This window comes from Haliotis cracherodii, unplaced genomic scaffold (assembly GCF_022045235.1).
Source record: "Haliotis cracherodii isolate W230 unplaced genomic scaffold, xgHalCrac1.p SCAF_3, whole genome shotgun sequence".
In the NCBI taxonomy this organism is placed as follows: Eukaryota; Metazoa; Mollusca; class Gastropoda; order Lepetellida; family Haliotidae; genus Haliotis; species Haliotis cracherodii.
This window is the reverse complement of record NW_027266286.1, coordinates 21356457-21370258: the sequence shown is the minus strand read 5'-3', so window position 1 is coordinate 21370258 and position 13802 is coordinate 21356457. Positions and strand designations below refer to the sequence as shown.

Here is a 13802-nt window from a genome sequence, read left to right as displayed (position 1 = left end):
TTTAGACTGGTGGCTATTTAGTTCTATACGTGTATATAACTTAACAATATACAGTGAAACCCCGTTCATCCGGACAGTAGAGACATATATTTAAACCAGTCACTATCATTTATCTTGATTTGGATACGTTTGATTAGTATGTTTTACCGTACTATATGCTGCCAGATACAGATGTGTATATTACCCTGTTCTGTCACTGTTTCACGTTTACTTTGAACAATATTATAGTTATATTACTGTATCACGGCAAGTATGGTGAGCCAACTTAATCTAGAAACGTAATCAAGGCGAACCGAGATTCGAACTCATGACCATAGGTTTCTGGCACACCAAAGGACGCAACACTGGACAGCAATTTATGCACCTCGGCGGCCCCACCCCTTAACTGAAATAGAGAAACATAACCAATGTACAGATAAAGTTTATTTTTATGCGTCATTCTAAATAATATCATCACAAATTCAATTTGGTTTCGTCTTTCCGTAATTGTATATAATTTCCCACGTTGTCCTTGATTGCTACAGTGACTATAGATACTTAACCTTAAACGCCACTTGTAACGCACCGCCGTCATACAGCTGGAATATTGCTGGGTGCGGCCTTACACAACAAACAAACAAATCTTGTAATGCATGTATGTTTTCCTTTCACAAATGAATTCATTTGTTTTATATATTTCACCTTTCAAAATTGTATTTCTGTGTTTTATTCTCTTCCATCGAACGAGTCAAGTTACTTGGTGAACCGTGATTATCACATGCCCAGCCACCTCGTGTATCACATATGCCACAGGTGATCAACATGATGTTATTGCATATTGACTCTACTGTCAGGTGTTGCCGTTAAGTAGAACACTTTATCTGTGTCCGGTTGGAGGTGTGCTATTGACAAACGACACAAACTGACTTCCTTCTAGCCTCCCATGTGTGCTGACACCTGACACACGGACCACCCATTCCATCTGTTCAGGTGCGACCCGTGAAGATCCGGGGTAGAATGGGTCTTCGATCAGCAACCCATGCTTGCCGTAAAAGGCGACTATGCTTATCAGAAGAGGCGACTAACGGGATCGGGTGGTCAGGCTCGCTGACTTGGTTGATACATGTCATCGATCCCAGTTGCGGAGATCGATGCTCATGATATCAATCACTGGATTGTCTGGCCAAGACGCGATTTTTTTCAGACCGCCGTCATACGGCTGTAATAATGCCGAGTGTGGCGTTAAACAACAAACAAACAAACAAACAAACTGTCTTCGTGCTAATGTAATGTTGAAGAAGAGGTGCCTCATTTCCAGTGAAACAAGACACGTTCATTCTAAAAAATGTACATTGAATTTGTTTGTTGTTAAACGCCGCACTCAGCAATATTCCAGTAGCAGCCGCCAGTACAAATAATCGACATCTTGACCTTTCAGTTATCTTTCTCTTATTTGTTTGTTTTTTTCCGACAAAACTACTGGGAATGGCACTGAACTGTCATTAGTGAAAAACGAGAATATGTCCATTCTGCCTTTCATTTCCTTGACTCATTCTCTCCTAGTGGGGGTTGGGACTGGGCACGGGGAGTCCAGTCGTCTAAGTCCCCGCGATTCGCTGTGCAGAGTTGCGTCCCTTGGGCACACCAGAAACCTATGATTGTGGGTTTGAATCCCGGTCGCCCCGATTATGTTTCTAGGTTTGTCAGCACCATACCCGTGCTCGTGGGTTTCACCGAAGTGGTAAACGTCTGAGACCTACATCACTTCGGGCTTTCCTCCCACATTAAGCTGACACGACAAGTGGGCCCACATGTGTATATCGCTATATAACTGGAATACTGTTAAAAGCGGAGTTAAACCCAACTCACTTACTCACTTCGCACAAACAGTGTAGTATAATCAGTTCCTGTTTATTTTACCATATTTACAGTAAGATGAACTATGACAGTACCTTAGTGAGTGATAAGCCATGAATCTTGAGATATTAATAAAACAATTTAGTAAATTTGAGTGAGCTGAACATTTCTTGATGATTAGTAGTTACTTAAAATGAGATGTTATAAGATTCAGCCACTAAAAAATAAAATGTCTTTTTCTCGATTACCTTCTAATTGGAACAAAATATTTGGACAAAAAGAAAACAGAACATCCCTACATGACATGGGCCAGACATTCCAGTGATTGGTATTATGAGCAAAGATTTGCGCCGTCGCGGTACGATTGCACGTTGTCAGCTATTTCACCGTGCCTGACCACCCAATCTTTTAAATCGCCTCTTATTCGACTCTTGCTCAAAAGTTGTTTGATGAAGCTTACCGTATTCAACCTCAATAAAGCTTTTAAAATCTTCCCGTATTTTTTTCAGTGTACAAATGACTTGCCTTTGCATGTGTTTGTGACGGGTGCCCACAGTGGTATCATTTCTATTTGATAGTGGTTCAATAACCATCTTATAATATAGTCGGAATCGTGCAGTGGATTGTGCTTTTATCAGATATTTCCTATTATTATGGAACTGGTTTTGTCCTTGATGTTAAGGAGAGGTATACAGTATTAACTTTTTAAAGGTTTAGTATAATTAATATAATTTTGTGCACTCTTGTTTATTACACAGCTTTTATCGCTCTGTTCTGACGTTTACGGATCTATTGTTACTGAATATAGGTAATGCGGATCATGGGTGTCAAAATTCAGTCTTTTCAAAAATGTCATTTAATTCTATATGTCATAAACTAAACAAGAGATGGAAATGAGAACGACCAGTTGAGTATTCTTTATATCACTAGTGTTTTTGTGCCAGATTTTAAAAAATAAGTAAATAAATAAATTTAATAAACGAAATTAAAGAATTTAAAGTTTGTGTTTCTTCATATTAATATGTATTTTTATTTTAAATCAAAGTGATGAAAAAGCAGATTAATTTCTCATTTACTGACTCATTCTGTAGGCTGCTGTGACCCACGTGCGCTGGTGCCAGCGTTATCCCGTACATCCGGGAAGGCCGTCAGTATGTTTGTGTGTGTTTCTCATCGCCGTGTGGGCGGTTGGGTAGCCTAGAGGTTAAAGCGTTCGCTCGTCACGCCGAAGACCCGGCTCGATTTCCCACATGGGTACAACGTGTGAAGCCCATTTCTGGTGTCCCCCGCCGTGATATTACTGGAATATTGCTAAAAGCGACGAAACTATACTCACTCACTCACTCACTCACTCACTCACCATGTTGATCAGCTGCAGAGTGAGTGGTCGGTCGAAAGACGTTTATGGAAAAATAAACATAAACATCAACAAACCTCCTGAGCTGACTGTCGGTGTTTGAAGATGGTTTCCCAATGTTATCGTTATTGTGCTCTATTGCAGCTTTTGCTGTGTGTTTTCAGAGCTTAATGGCGGAAAACAACAAAACGCCATGAAGAGGGTTACCTCCCTTGTTTGAATATCCGGGTTTTGGAAAATCCAAGATGGCTGTTACTGACGGTTTACGGTCTCATCTTAGATCAGTATCAACCATCTTGGATTTTTACTGACGGTATACGGGCTCATGTGGGGTCAGTAGTTCTGCTCTCTTATTTTTTTACTGATCATGGAACTCGACCCATACTTTCTATTGCCGCCCAGTTTAGCTTTACGAACTACTAATGAACTAGATCACTATACCAAGCAGTTATAAACAGACATCAGAAACAGCTTTGAACATTACCGTCATGTACAAAAACAACTTTTGACCTCACGACAGTTCAACGTGTTGCCATCAATTCCGTTTGTAAATTGATAATCTCATGACCTAATGACTTTGCTGTAATCACCAAACGGAGTAGAGCAGTACATGGCCTCTTGAATATTAATTTTGCATATATTACAAAGATATCAATAATATCAATGTACTGATGGGAATAACATAATGGTATCCCATTTATTTCAAACTTACATAAAATCAATTGACATATCTCAAGGTAGTGTTTCGGTATCACTGAGATTTGATCTACACTAAACTTATCTCTCAAACACAATCCTGCTTTTATCTTGAGTGAGTGAGTGAGTGTGTAAGTGAGTGATGGAAATTATTTCAGATACATCACAGTATGTCACAATAGTATGACATGTAGGAGGCAAGCATCCCAGACCGCTTTGATGTAATCAACGAACACGGTTATGGCGCTCGATAAATCAAGAAGCACAATCAGTGCAAAACTAAATCCCATGATAAAATGTGTCGGATTCGCTGCCGTGTTTTATGTGAACACAGGACTAGAACTCATGACAATAGTGTTTCAAGTCACTGTTCAAGTGGACATGGGACTAGAACTCATGACAATAGTGTTTCAAGTCACTGTCCAAGTGGACATAGGACTAGAACTCATGACAATAGTGTTTCAAGTCACTGTCCAAGTGGACATAGGACTAGAACTCATGACAATAGTAATTCAAGTCACTGTTCAAGTGGACATGGGACTAGAACTCATGACAATAGTAATTCAAGTCACTGTTCAAGTGGACATGGGACTAGAACTCATGACAATAGCATTTCAAGTCACTGTTCAAGTGGACATGTGACTAGAACTCATGACAATAGTATACTAAGTCAAATTAAAAACTTCACATTTTTAAAAGTAACCCCATATATGATATACAACGGACAAATGTATTAGAGAAGATAATTTTTTATCATTAATGTCAAAAGAAGAATTTTAATTAAAACGGTGGTAACCATAATTTGTTCCAAGCACCTACGGTATTCGGTAATAACATCAACAGTTTAAATCCCGAGCACAAGAATCTGATGGCACAAGTTCAGTAGCGTGTATGGCCAACATGTGCGTTGACAACTGCCACACAACGCCTCCGCATGGACCTTGTGATGCTTGTGAACACATGATTGGGAAGACGACGCCATTGTTGCTGCAAAATGGTGCCAAGATCTTGCAAATTCTGTGGTTGGTTCCGGAGAGTGCGCAGTCTTCTGCCAAGAGCATCCCAGACGTGTTTGATGGGATTGAGGTCGGGAGACCTTGACGGCCAGTCCACGACGTTGACTCCCGCATTCTGAAGGAATTCCTTGTCAAAATTGCTGTGTGGGGTCTGGCATTGTACTGTTGGAAGATCAAACCGGGTCCATGTGCTGCCATAAAAGGCAGAAGTTCTAGTGCCAGTACCTGTTCACGGTAAGCAGCAGCGTTGAGGTTGCCACGGATGACAAGAAGCCTGGAACGTGCATTGCCACAGAAAGCACCCCACACCATGACACTTCCGCCTCGAAATCTGTCAACTTCCTGTACACAACACTGGGCGTAACGTTCATGACGGCGCATCCACACCCTCGCCCTACCATCAGCAAATCGAAGATTAAATCGGGATTCATCACTGAAAACGACTTGATTCCAATTCCTCTGTAAAGAAACTTTAAGAAGGTGAATTCTTTTACAATTGACAGTCATAATTAAAGATAGTCCCAACACACCCATGCAGCGTGATGACTGTGAAATGCACGCTATATGTTCGGAGAGCAAGACTGTCTAAACCACTTGGCCTCATGCACTAGGGGTAAAAAATGTTGCGTTGCTATGATAAACATATACATATTGACTCTTAATATTTAATCAAGTTTAATACCTTGTGAACAAGAGAATCTGACATATATTCAACTTGTTACCCAACTGTCTCCAAAGTGGTAAAAGTGTATGACTTTTGTCATTTTAATATTCAAACCAACATTAACTTTTATCATTTTTACTGGAATGCTTTTCATACCAAACTGCAAAGTCTTTAAAATATTTCAATATCAAGAAACCGGAAGTTTAATCGAATATTTTCAGCAATTTTTAAACCTGATTGTCTCACGTATGTATCAATACGATAGCGTTGTCATTAGCTTACAAAAAGTATGGCAATGAACAATCCAAGACATAACTCACTACCAGTTGATCTCAACATGCTGTACTGTTGTGAAATGTGAACAACGTCAGATTGCCACGCTATATTCAACTCATATCGACTAGCGTGTTTTAATATATATTGTACAACTGTATGAAAAGTACAAACAAAAATGTTTTCCCAAAGAACCTTGCATACATTGAGACATAAATCTGAAGTCGACTTTATCTAAATCAGGTTATCTCCACGATTCGATCATACAACCTTTATTTTTTTCTGAAATGGACAGAAGCTTTGTCAGATCCTATCGTAAACAAATAATGAGCGTTTCATTCCGTTCCTTCATTGCAAGATTTGTGTAATCTGTGACAGGATGGAGTGAGTGAATGTTGTTTAACACAACTATGAGCAATATCGCAGCTACATCACGAAGGCCTGTAAATAATCGAGGCAGGACCAGACAAACCAGTGACTGAAAGCATGAGCAACGACCCAGGCGGTCGCGGTATGACGACACGCAATCAGCAATTTGGTCCTCTTCAGTTGGCTCTTAACACATGCATGGGGAACTGGGGACCTACACATCCCTGGAATCCTAGAGGTGTCTGGCGGTAGGGAAGGGGAATTTGTCCCGTTGATCAGCTGGGCAATACTAATATATAATATAATACAAGGCCACGATATGATTGTCAGACTCAATAACGTCATTCAGATAATTTTCACGACTTTCAAGAAGTGACTAGCAGTGTATTGAAAGGTTAATATAGAACAAGGTCGATACTCGAAGAGTGATCTGGTATTTATGACTATTGTTCTATTCGTATTTACATATAAATATAAATATACGCTCACCTTTTCGCGAACACCTGGTATCATTTATTTCTAGTTCAGGTGGGTAAATCAGTAAAAGGAAATTGACTATTTGATGGTTATAAATCGCTGTAACCCGAAGCTTAAGTTAAAACTTCTTGGCCAAATGACTTTGTTTTGATGTTGCAAATCCGAGCAGAAATTCTGATTCATATACATAAAGAAACAGATCAGCAAGAAGGGAAACGCAGGATTTGAACACACTATCGGCACATCATTGCAAGACTAATTTATGCAATCCCTCGAGCGAGTTGCAGTTCCTTAGCTCACTGGATATATGACAAAATGGGAAACGGTTCCAATACTCACCATTCACCTTCAGGTTGGTCAATGTTTCCACGAACACAAACTTGCTTATGGTTTCCGACATAACGTGTCTGTTAGTGGTGTGAAGTAATAATTGTAGTGCTAAACCTGAAACATTCTTTAATAGTAGATGTCATCCACGGCATACACACCACGATTCAAAGAACATAGATACGCGAACGAGTAGGCTGTTCGACTTCGAATATTTTCACGCTCACCCTTGACTGCTTATCATAGTGCTTCACTGTCAGATATGCCATGAACACACATGGAATAAAAACAGATTTTTAATTCATCAAAGTTTAAAATTCCCTTTTATATATAAAACAATATGACAAAGGTACATCAGTTAGGACATATTTCCATTTTTTATTTGGCATTTTTTGGGGTGGTCAAGTAATTGTCTTAAACACAGATTACTAAATGGGTTATTAATAGTGTTGTAATATACCCAACCACCTTAAAAATGCACTTTATGTACACATGTCCAAAACGCCAGTACCAGAGCGATTGTATATATGAACTGAACTTAAACGTGTCCTAACTTTGGAGATTGAACCATCTTGTATTTCAAAGACATATATCTGAATATTGTAACTAGTGGGGTTATTCAGTTTGTATGTTACGTTATCCTGACAGCCACGTTTTGACTGTGGTCCAGTTTTCGTGTGAGTCAGAAATAACTATAAAAATGATACTCGTACCTCGTGTTTAAATTTACAGAGCATAAATTAGCCCTAATTCATAAAGTGGACAATAGTGTCTTATATAACTGACTCAAATAAGGGTGAGAATGACGTGCGCTTCTACCAGGGCATCTTGATCTCCGTCTTGTGAATAGAAAAACTAAAATGGTGGAACGAAGACACCACTTTTCAGTCACATGTACTAATAAGCAGAATGAAAAATCATGATATATCAACTGAACTCTCCAAACTCGATTCTTAGGACTCAAAGTTCACGATTGTGTACATGTGTTTGTTCCCTAGAAAAATCATTAAAGTCCTGAACTAATAATAAAATGGACTTCAGACCGCCGCCATACATCGAGAAAAGAAAAGGAACTCATAAAAAGTATATTTCTTATGAGAAATTTCCTCAATTTCATTTTTGTTTTTGTTTGTTTGTTGTTAAACGCCGCACTTTGCAATATTCCAGCCATATTAGGGCGGTCTGTAAATAATCGAGTCTGGACCAGACAATCCAGTGATTGACATCATGAGTGTAGATCAACGCAACTGGGATACGATGACATGCATCAACCAAGTCAGCGAGTCTGACCACCCGATCCCGTTAGTTGACTCTTACGACAAGCATAGTCGCCCTTTACGGCAAGCATGGGTTGCCGAAGACCATTTCTAACCCGGACTTCACGTGTCCTATATATTATAGCCCCATTCATATTACGATAGGATACCGCCCATGTCTACTCTATCACAACTGTCAGCTTGCAACACACGTACATCTCTACTGTTTATCACTGTATACCACGCTTCCGTCAACGTGAGGTATAATGTAGCGGCGATTGTGATGCTGCGTTACAGATGTTTACTCCTATCTGTACAACATTCATCTCCGTGTATCATTAATGCTCTGATCAGAGCAACAGCTCGTACACACTTGATATGTGTAATACTATTGACATTTCGTGTGCATGCATGCTGTGATTTCTCATACGTTTGTTAAAGCATGATATTTTTCTCGCCCTTATTTCATTAAACAACAATAAAGCTGAGGTGATCGTAAGCCGTAACATTTCAGCCTTAGACCGTTTGTCTCAAGTAATCAGTCATTTCTTTTTATAGCAGGAGAAAAAATACCTCTAACACATGAATATGGGAGTTGTATAGTCTACAATATCACTTACGTACTTGGTCAGCGAAACGTGTTCAGTATCAATTGCAAAATACATGCGGGCGCTAGTTTTTCGCAAAAGCATAATTCCAGAGGCAATGTGTTTTCACAAAACTAGCCAATGAATGACAGATTTAATTTAGAACGCCTTTTTAAGTGAAACCTCAGTGATTTAAGAATTAAGATATATTTTTGAAACTCCATGTGAAGCGACATACCTTTATCACTTTGGTATTAAAACCAACATTACAATCGATCAGTTATACTTGAACACTGTTTATATCAAACTCGAAAGTCATCAAAATAATTCAATATAAAGAACCCGGAAGTAAATCCAATAAATAAGGTATTAGTTGTGTTGAAAAAAGTATACCCGACCACCTACAAAACTGCTGTGAATGTACAAATTTCCAAAATACTCAAATAAGAGGAGGAAGTGTATGTTGTGTAACATCTGTTTAATCCTCCACAGTGCTGATCTATGTGTGGCATTTATTGATCAGACAGGAGCGACTGGTCATACATACTAGATATATATCTGTATTACAAGTCAAATATACAGCTTACAAATTGATATTTTCAGGGGACCATACAGGTGTTTGTGTGTGTGTGTGTTAAATGCTTGTCAGTGTCTGGCTGATGTCTGTGTTTAAAGGGGTCAAAGTTGGTTCTGTGGTAGAGGGCACCTCAAATGGAGGTGCCTCGTTACGTCTGTTAGTTGTCCCGGGAACAGCTGATTGAAGTTTGAAAAAAAATGTGTTTCATGATCAGGACTAAATGCACCTTCGTGTGTTCCTCTAAAGAGGTAAACGTCTATGGAGTTTGGGATCTCCTCTGAAATAACTGAGTAACGTTATTGTTGAAGTCGGCGTGAAACAAATCCTTCTCCTTTAAGTACTCAACATGGAAACATATGTGAGGTGAAGTGAGATGAAATGGGGTTTAACGTCGCGTCCAAGATTACTGCACTTAAGTACTTAACATGGAAATATATGTCCCTCCTTCAAGTACTTAACATGGAAACATATGTCCCTCCTTCAAGTACTTAACTTGGAAATATATGTCTCTTCATCAAGTATTTAACATGGAACTATATGTCCCTCCTTCTAGTACTCAACATGGAAACATATGTCCCTCCTTCAAGTACTTAACATGGAAACATATGTCCCTCCTTCAAGTACTTAACATGGAAATATATGTCCCTCCTTCAAGTACTTAACATGGAAACATATGTCCCTCCTTCAAGTACTTAACATGGAAATATACATTCCTCCTTCAAGTACTTAACTTGGAAATATATGTCCCTCCTTCAAGTACTTAACATGGAAACATATGTCCCTCCTTCAAGTACTTAACATGGAAATATACATTCCTCCTTCAAGTACTTAACTTGGAAATATATGTCCCTCCTTCTAGTACTCAACATGGAAACATATGTCCCTCCTTCAAGTACTTAACATGGAAATATACATTCCTCCTTCAAGTGCTTAACATGGAAACATATGTCCCTCCTTCAAGTACTTAACATGGAAACATATGTCCCTCCTTCAAGTACTTAACATGGAAATATATGTCCCTCCTTCAAGTACTTAACATGGAAACATATGTCCGTCCTTCTAGTACTCAACATGGAAACATATGTCCCTCCTTCAAGTACTTAACATGGAAATATATGTTCCTCCTTCAAGTACTTAACATGGAAATATACATTCCTCCTTCAAGTATTTATAATGGAAACATATGTCTGTCCTTCAAGTACTTAACATGGACATATGTCCCTCCTTCAAGTACTTAACTTGGAAACATATGTCCCTCCTTCAAGTACTCAACATGGAAATATATGTCCGTCCTTCTAGTACTCAACATGGAAATATACATTCCTCCTTCAAGTACTTAACTTGGAAATATATGTCCCTCCTTCTAGTACTCAACATGGAAACATATGTCCCTCCTTCAAGTACTTAACATGGAAACATATGTCCCTCCTTCTAGTACTCAACATGGAAACATATGTCCCTCCTTCAAGTACTTAACTTGGAAACATATGTCCCTCCTTCAAGTACTTAACATGGAAATATATGTCCCTCCTTCAAGTACTTAACTTGGAAACATATGTCCCTCCTTCAAGTACTCAACATGGAAACATATGTCCCTCCTTCTAGTACTCAACATGGAAATATACATTCCTCCTTCAAGTACTTAACTTGGAAACATATGTCCCTCCTTCAAGTACTTAACTTGGAAACATATGTCCCTCCTTCAAGTAGTCAACATGGAAATATATGTCCCTCCTTCAAGTACTTAACATGGAAATATACATTCCTCCTTCAAGTACTTAACTTGGAAATATATGTCCCTCCTTCTAGTACTCAACATGGAAATATATGTCCCTCCTTCAAGTACTTAACATGGAAATATACATTCCTCCTTCAAGTACTTAACTTGGAAACATATGTCCCTCCTTCAAGTACTCAACATGGAAACATATGTCCCTCCTTCAAGTACTCAACATGGAAATATACATTCCTCCTTCAAGTACTTAACTTGGAAATATATGTCCCTCCTTCTAGTACTCAACATGGAAACATATGTCCCTCCTTCAAGTACTTAACATGGAAATATACATTCCTCCTTCAAGTGCTTAACATGGAAACATATGTCCCTCCTTCAAGTACTTAACATGGAAACATATGTCCCTCCTTCAAGTACTTAACATGGAAATATATGTCCCTCCTTCAAGTAATTAACATGGAAATATACATTCTTCCTTCATCCCTTCTCACTTTCTCTAACTCGTACATAGTCGGTGGCGATATAGTCCTGCTTACAACTTTACTTTCAAAAAGCTTGTTTTAATGTAAAGAAATATAATCGATGTTAGAAAGATAATCTCTTGGCAAACATATATACTGATTTATTGTCCTGCTTACAAGATTTCTCTTGATAAGTCCAAGCAAACGCATCCTAAGAACAGTACCGAGTTTTCTGAAAAGAAACATTGGACAATACAATTGAGTATATTGCACTCGCTAACTCTTTTGTGCCATCTCCACAATAGATTTACTACGGACTTGCCAATCTGTTCTTGTATTGTTCGCTCATAAGGACCTTCTCGCGCAAATCCATTATTTATATTGAAGGCCTACTCTCCAACGTCAGTGCATCCACTGTACTTGGCGACACGCATCCTATCCCTGCCTGGTAAATAGTGTATTACGTCCCCGGGAAATAAACCAAGCAAACTCCTACCATTATTGTCAGCAGGTTCCATCTCTCTGGCATCATTAGTTGTTAACGTCGGCGTTCTCGGCATTTGTCAAGCATGTTCGTTAGAGCCTTCAGACAAGTGATTAACATGAAGAAAACAGATGTCTTGAATGTATGTGTCTGTATGTTTCATAATTGCTTTGTTTATTCTGTTTTTATGGTTGCTAAGAAACGGTTATGTTAGCTCTGATATAAGGTAAATATTCGTCCCAGAAAGTTGCAAAAAGGTACATGATTAATGAATAAAAAATTCTGACACGTTTTTCGACTGTTTTGTCAGATTAGGCAAATGAAGTGGAAAAAAGAATATGGAGACAGAAAGTTCCAAAACTATCTGATCGTAAAAAAAATGTAATTTTACAGTGATGAAGTTCAGGGTTGGGTCACCAACAGTTAGAGGACCACATGCTATATGTTGGTTGTGTTTCAGCAGATCGAAGCACAGAACCCAGTAAATGCTTCAAAATGATAATATTGATTAGGGAATGACCGTAAACAGGTAAGGTAGGGCCGAACAAAGCTAGTAAGCAATGACCGAAACGAGTAGAGTGGTCCCTTGGTTTCTGAGATTCATCTGGTTAAAACCTGTAAGTTGAGGATCATATCAAAGATGAGTATTACAGCTGGAGAAACGCAGATTTGCCTGATATTTACAGGAGTGTTTTTAGGGCATGGTCGCTAGTGTAACAGTACAAGTTACAAAATGGTGAAAGCTCCTATTACAGTAAATCGAAGTCTACCTTTCTTCCAAAACTTCCCTTCGGTAACTGTGCAGGGCAACAGCCTTGCACGACATATTCATGGAACATTATATTTCGCATTCTTGGGAAAAATGGTAAAAATCTCTTGAAGTGGAACATTTACCCTTCTAAAGGATTGCCGCTTTCTTTCTAACATGAACATCTACCCTCGGCTCCACCACCACTCACTAGACTCACTAGAGGGCGCCACAAGCACACGAGGAGGACCAGCAACAGCAACTTCATGACGTCACACTGAGGAACAGTAGTACCACACATGTGACTACTCGCGATGCCGTGAAACTGACCTTTTCATTTATGTGTCCATCTCTTCTTGGATGGAGTATTACTGATTAAGTTTACCTAAGTTAATGTACATTTTGACACGAGTTTCGAAGGAGTGGTAGGATACACACCAAAACGAATATAAACCATAACTCCATGCTTAATAATAAGCTGTAGTGTAAAAGTGGAAACTTCTATATTGAAAACCTTGTCGAGAAGCTAACATGGTCAATATGACGTCAACCATAACAGAACTTAAAAGAAAAAACCAAATTAAAGGCACAATCATTGACTATTACCAAGTTCTATTAACCATACCAAAATCCTGGAAAGATACTTTTAGAAATAATCACATTATCTCATATAATCAACATTTAAATACAACTTGGATGGACTTACTTGCAGCGCCTAAAGGCTCCAGATATTTTTATGATAAGACTAAAACTACAGCAAATCTCCCAACAACTCTAACATTCTGTTAAATCATATCATACTGGCATGCAAAAAATATATACATGTATCAAGTATTAAGAAAAACAAATTGTCACTTGAAAAGTTTCTGAAGACTTTAATTGATATATTTCGGATAAAGAAATTAATAGCACACAGAAACAATACAATAAGACAGTTTG

The 13802-nt window shown here is 38.6% G+C and overlaps 1 pseudogene; it reads right to left on the bottom strand.

The window, feature by feature from the left end:
* Nucleotides 1-13802, bottom strand: part of LOC139475293 (uncharacterized) — a 107529-nt pseudogene that overhangs the window by 85765 nt on the left and 7962 nt on the right.